The following is a 6987-nucleotide window of genomic DNA, read 5'->3' as shown; positions in this document are numbered from 1 at the left end:
AACCTAGACCTCATACATATTTTTTAAAAGTTACCATAGGGATAAGTACTCCAGGTTAGGCATTTTAGAACTCACTATTCAAAGTATATAAATTTAAGTATAAGAGAGAAATAAAAATTATGAAATGCACAGACCAGCCAAAAAACTAAAACAACAGCACTTTGAAAGAATACAATTAGAGAATATGTGCGCATTACAGGAAGTACCAAGTAGTAACAACAACACTACAAGTGTAGGTAGGAAGATGAGCATGAAACACAGTGTGTGTGTGTGTGTGTGAGAGAGAGACACACACACACCGTGTGAGAGAGATAAAGTGACAGTTTGGCTGTTGGGGAAGTCTTTGAGAGACTTTGCGCTGCCTCTTTAAGGTAATCACTCACTGCAGCAGCGCTCCTGCTCCTAAGCCCTGTCCCCCCTCTGCGGACATTGGATACATGGGCAGGATGGGAGGCGGCGGAGGGGGACATCCTGACATCAGCACCCCCCTTCCCTCCCCACTCTGCACACCAAGTAGGAGGCTCCCGGGAGCAGCTGGCCAAGGGTTCTAAGGCATAGGGCAGGAGCAATACTGCAAAAGCGGCTGCAAAGCAGCAGGGGAAGGGGCACCTGAATACATGCTGCCAGATGTGTTGGCTATCAAGGTTCCTTCCCCATTCTGAACTCTAGGGTGCAGATGTGGGGACCTGCATGAAGGACCCCCAAGCTTATTCTAACCAGCTTAGGTTAAAAACTTTCTAAAGGTACAAACTTAGCCTTGTCCTTGAACCCTATGCTGCCACCACCAAGCGTGTTAAACAAAGAACAGGGAAAGAGCTCACTTGGAGATGTCTTCCCCCCAAAATATCCCTCCTAGCCCTACACCCCCTTTCCTGGGGAAGGCTTGATAAAAAGCCTCACCAATTTGCATAGGTGAGCACAGACCCAAACCCTTGGATCTTAAGAACAATGAAAAAGCAATCAGGTTCTTAAAAGAAGAATTTTAAGAAAAGAAAAAAGTAAAAGAATCACCTCTGTAAAATCAGGATGGTAAATACCTTACAGGGTAATCAGATTCAAAACATAGAGAATCCCTCTAGGCAAAACCTTAAGTTACAAAAAGACACAAAAACAGGAATATGCATTCCATTCAGCACAGTTTATTTACCAGCCATTTAAACAAAAGAAATCTAACACATTTCTAGCTAGATTACTTACTAACTTTTTACAGGAGTTCTGAAGAGCATTCCTGATCTGTTCCTGGCAAAAGCATCACACAGACAGACAAACCCTTTATTTCCCCCTCACCCCAGCTTTGAAAGTATCTTGTCTCCTCATTGGTCATTTTGGTCAGGTGCCAGCGAGGTTATCTTAGCTTCTTAATCCTTTACAGGTGAAAGGGTTTTGCCTCTGGCCAGGAGGGATTTTATAGTTCTGTATACAGAAAGGTGGTTACTCTTCCCTTTATATTTATGACAGTGGCTCTGCTAATGAAGTCTGTGGCACTTGATTCACTCCTGGGTGGACGGGCAACCACGCAGCTTCGAGAGAACACAGCTGAGAATCCCTGGTTCTTCCATGCAACCCACACTCAGATTTTAACATGGAAAAGTACTATTTGAGGCTGTTTAATCAGTTGGGGGATGTCTAGCAACAGCAGAAGCAACTTTACCAATGTTATATAATCAATTAACCTAATTACTGAAGCTATTTACATTCAGATGGCTTTCTTTGCAATCATACTCTTGCCTTGCTCCTTCTGTAGCCAACAGCCCTATGCAACAACATGAGTGTAAAACACTACCAGATCAGAATGGTAGCATTTTGTACACACTTTGCACAAGAGTAAATGATGCTACAAGGAGCAAGGCAGTGGAGAATCAGACCCATAGTATATTTTTGTGCATAGTCTGGTATTAATCTAGGTTGCAAAGTGCACCTGCTATTCTTTTTCAGGCAGCAACTTACAGTTAATTAAGAAGATGAAACCGATGAAGCGTACAGTTAATGAAGACAAATACAATTGAAATCATAAGAAAAATCAATATACATAAGTGTCAGAATAAGATAGGTACAGGAAAGTGGTTTCCTGCATTGTTCAGACTTACAATTTTAGATTTGTGCATACTTACAACCTTATGGGGACCATTAGAAGCAAAGATGGAAAAAAAGTAAGTGGAGCTCACCCCAAAAGAAAAGTTTCCTACCCAGTTGTCCCATGTCATTGTCTCGGCATCCCAATAACAGATTGAATAGCCACATCCTTTTTTATACACCTTTTCCTATTCCACCTATATGTCCAGGATCATATTTGATAAGGTTTCAGCTGCTGCCCAAAGAAGTGTGGTTTTCCCTGCATACCAACAGGAAAACCCAGTCTAGTTGGCAGGTCTGGGAACACGGTATTCAACCCCCTCAAGAACATATAAACTTATGTCAACCATGCAGAGCAACTGAATCTGTGACATTTGCAAACTCCACCACCTGAACAGTCTGGGTCACAGGAGTTCCAAAGCTCTGCAGTGCAACTTAATACCTATGCAAATTCCACCAGCTACACTGGCTGGATGGGAGGACTTTTTTTTTTTTTAATTACAGCATGTTTATTTCCTGACTTTCAGATATTTGTTTTCTATATAACTATAATGTTCTAGTAAAGGTATTGCAAGCTAATGAGTTTCTATCTACAACCAGCACTCTGTCAGGATGATTTGCTTTTTGTCTGTACTATAGACATAGCAAGGGTTTCTCCATCATCCAGATACGGCATGGATTTCACTGCTGTTCCTCTAGAGAAATCCTTTTGTGTACAACAGACACATGTTTGTGTTAAACTGTATTGGCATTGGAGTCTGCAATTGACATAATGTATGATCTAATTGTGGCTGTCCCTGATGTGAGAGTAACATAAATGACTTGTATCCTTTTTAGTTAGTGAAAGCCAAAACATTGTTCATTGCAATAACAGAGCATGTCTCAGTGGATCTAATAGTTGATGAACAATTTTTTCCCAGCAATAAAAAGCTGCTATAACTGGCTCTATTATTCTTTAATCCTGCTGCAACTAGATATTTCATATTTGAATATCTTTACTTGGTTTAGTGTGGAAAATACTTTCCCCCTAGTATATCCACCAGTCACAGAAGAACATCATTATCTTTCCAGCCACTCTGCTCAGGAGTTGGGGGAGGGTACCTCAACAGCCTCATCAAGCCTCATCAAATATCAGGCCTTGCTGTTAATAAATTTTCTTATGTATTTTGAGCATAAGAAGGGGCCATACTGGGTCAGACCAATGGTTCATGTAGCCCAGAGATGGGCAAACTACTGCCCTCGGGCCACATCCAGCCCACGAGACCATCCTGCCCAGCCCTTGAGCTCCCGGCCGGGAAGGCTACCCCCGGCCCCTCCCCTGCTATCTCCCCTCCCCTGCAGCCTCAGCTCGCCATGCCACCAGTGCTCTGGGAGGCAGGGCTGCAAGAGCCGCTGGCCTGCCCCAGTGCTCTAGACTGCGCGCCCGCAGCCAGGCGGCATGGCTGCCAGTCCTGGTGCTCTAAGCGGCATGGTAAGGAAGCAGGGGGGTTGGATAAGGCAGGAGGTGCCGGGGGGCAGCCAGGGGACAGGGAGCAGGGGGCAGTTGGATAGGCGTGGGAGTCCCAAGGGGCCTGTTGGGGGCGGGGGTGTGGATAGGGCAGTCAGGGGACAGGGAACGGGGGGGTTAGATAGGGGGTGGGGTCCCGGGGAGCAGTTAGGGGTGGGTGGTCCCAGGAGGGGGCGGTCAGGGCACAAGGAGCAGGGGTCTTGGATGGGTCGGGGATTTTGAGGGGGACAGTCAGGGGGCAGGAAGTGGGAGGGGGCGGATAGGGGGCAGATAGGGGGCAGGGGCCAGGCTGTTTGCGGGGGGCACAGCCTTCCCTACCCAGCACTCCATACAGTTTTGGAACCCCGATGTAGCCCTCAGGCCAAAAAGTTTGCCCACCCCTGCTCTAGCCTAACAGTGGCCAGTTCCAAACTCTTCAGAAGAATGAACAAAACAAGGCAATTTTGAGTTATTCATCCCCCATTGTCCAGCCCCAGCTTCTGTCAATTGAAGATTTAGGGACACCTGGAGCATGAGATTGCATCTTGACTAAGCCACTGATGGACCTCTCCTCCATGAATTTATCCAATTTTTTTTTGGAAACAAGTTATACTTTTGGCCTTCCCAACATCCTCTGGCAACGGGGAGGGATAGCTCAGTGGTTTGAGCATTGGCCTGCTAAACCCAGGGTTGTGAGTTCAATCCTTGAGGGGGCCATTTAGCGATCTGGGACAAAAATGGGAGATTGGTCCTGCTTTGAGCAGGGGGTTGGACTAGATGACCTCCTGAGGTCCCTTCCAATCCTGATATTCTATGAACAAGCTCCACAGTTTGACTGTGCATTGTGTAAAGGAGTACTTCCGTTTGTTTGTTTTAAAACACACTGCCTATTGCTTTCATTGGGTGATCCCCAGTTTCTGTGTTATGTGAAGGGATAAATATCACTTCCTTATTCTGCCTCCCCACCATTCGTAATTGTATAGACCTCTATTATATCCCCCTTTCGTCATCTCTTTTCTAAAAATGAACAGTCCTAGTCTTTTTAATCTCTCCTCATATGGAAGATTTTCCATACCACTAATCATTTTTGGTACTCTTTTCTGTACTTTTTCCAAAATATATCTTTTCTGAAAGGGGTGACCAGAATATCACAGAGTATTCAAGAAGTAGACATATCACCGATTTTCAGTGGCATTATACCTTCTGTTTTTTTATCTATCCCTTTCCTGACGGTTCCTAACATTGTTTGCTTTGTTGACTGCTGCTGCATATCGAGTTGATGTTTTTAGGGAACTATCCACAATGACGCCAAGATCTGTTTCTTGAGTGGTAACAGCTAATTTAGACCCTGTTGTTTTGCATGCATAGTTGGGATTATATTTTCCAATGTGCATTACTTTGCACATAACAACACTGAACTTCATCTTCCATTTTGCCACCCAGTGTAGTGAGATCCATTTGTAACTCTTCACTAGCAGCTTTAGACTTAACGATCTTGAGTAATTTTATGTGGTCTGCAAATTTTGCCACCTCATTGTTCACCCCCTTTCCCAGATAATTTATGATTATGTTGAACATCACAGATCACAGTACAGATCCTTGGGAGACCTCGCTATTTACCTCTCCATTGTGAAAACTGACCACTTATTCCTCCCCTTGGTTTCCTAATTAATAATGTATTTCTTTTATAACACGGAGAATCCCAGAGTATTGTAGAGTGTCTCACTTTCTTGTTACCTTTCACAACAGGAATTTTCTATCTTGTGTCTGCTATTCCACACAAACTTTTCGTCTTCTCTCTGCCTATCTTGAAAGCCACCTGCTGTCACCAATGCTGCCTTTTCTATGCCTTTTCACATACTAGTCATACAGGTCCAGATTCGCACTGTGCCCACTATCCACTGGGCAGAGTTGTGGTTATGGGGACGACAAAGGAGCTGGCTGATCCTGGCATTGCTTCTAGATTGTCCCTGAAATACTTTAGAGCAGCCTTAGGGCTTCTCTGAAGCACACTGGCTGACTATGGCCCCCCAGAAGCTGTTATGCCAGCCCAGAAAAGCTGGAATACTGTACCAATCCAGCCCCACTCCACTCCACCAGGGGCTGCAAGTGGCTGGTGTGGAAACAGCTATGGAAGCTCTATTCTAGCTGGGGACTCCTCCATGCCAGAATACCCCACTGGGAAAGTTCATTGGCCTTTTCAGTGCGTTTGTGCCACCAGATGGACGCACAAAGGCTGCAGTGAAGAAAGTAACCTGGTTCAAAAGAGACATTCTAGTTATGACCACCAGCCTATAGATTAGCCACCAGACGCAATCTAACATTCATTCCTGGACAGCAACTGCACATTTATCTTCCAGCAGCCTGAAAATAGGAGCTCTAAGTGTGCTCCTGTAACCAAATTTCCCACACAGTAAGAGTCATGCATTACATTTTATGAAGCTAGCTGACACAGGAACTGCAGCAGTGCATACAAGTAGACTTTGGTTCAAACATTAAAAGTAGAGATCAAGGGCTATAACAAAATTTGATGTGCAGAAGAAAAGGTAAAGTAAATATTGCACACTATTGTTAAGAGATTATCAAATATGATTGGACAGATTATCTAGAGTATAATATTAAGAATGAATTTTTAAAAATTATATCAGCTTTGTCTCTTTAAAAATAGTCCAAGATAACTATTTTGGATGAAAGCGTTAACATATGAAAGCATGGTCCTGAAGATCAACAGAAATAGCAGTCATCTTTGGTACATTTATTTATTTATGTATTTATTTTAAAAGATGGAGAGGAGGAACAGGAAAACAGAACTGAAACTCTTTATCCAAAGCCATAAGAGAAAAAGAGAATACTTTCATTCTATTTCAACTAAACCTAAGGCAAATCTATCTGGCTTAGTTTTTGCTCAGTACTGTGATCTGACAGGTGGAAATAGGATCATAGATGAGAATCATGTTTAAGGAGCATAGTAACTGATATACAAAGAAAGTCTGAATATTTTTGTTGGGGAAGAGTGGGAGGGGCTTCTGCTTGGTTTTTTGCATTAGAAATACCAGATCTTGTGTTCCCTATTTTGGCTCCAGCCCTTCCCTGACCCTGAAGGACTAGAAAACTAGATTTTTGGGCCTCAAACATGCAGCAATGCCAAGTCTCTCTCAAAAAAAGCTCTTTTCTCAAGTGTTTGCCAAGAATTTAAGTGAAATCGGTATTAATAAAACCAAACTAAATTCACGTATCAGAGGGATAGCCGTGTTAGTCTGTATCCACAAAAACAACGAGGAGTCTGGTGGCACCTTAAAGACTAACAGATTTATTTAAGCCACTTCTTCAGATGCATGGAGTGAAAATTACAGATATCTGTAATTACAGGTATCTGTAATATTTACTTATTTTCTCTTATATTTATATATATTTATGCCAGTATCTGT

This window comes from Caretta caretta, chromosome 2 (genome assembly GCF_965140235.1).
Source record: "Caretta caretta isolate rCarCar2 chromosome 2, rCarCar1.hap1, whole genome shotgun sequence".
NCBI classification, from domain to species: domain Eukaryota; kingdom Metazoa; phylum Chordata; order Testudines; family Cheloniidae; genus Caretta; species Caretta caretta.
This window is presented reverse-complemented; position numbering follows the sequence as displayed.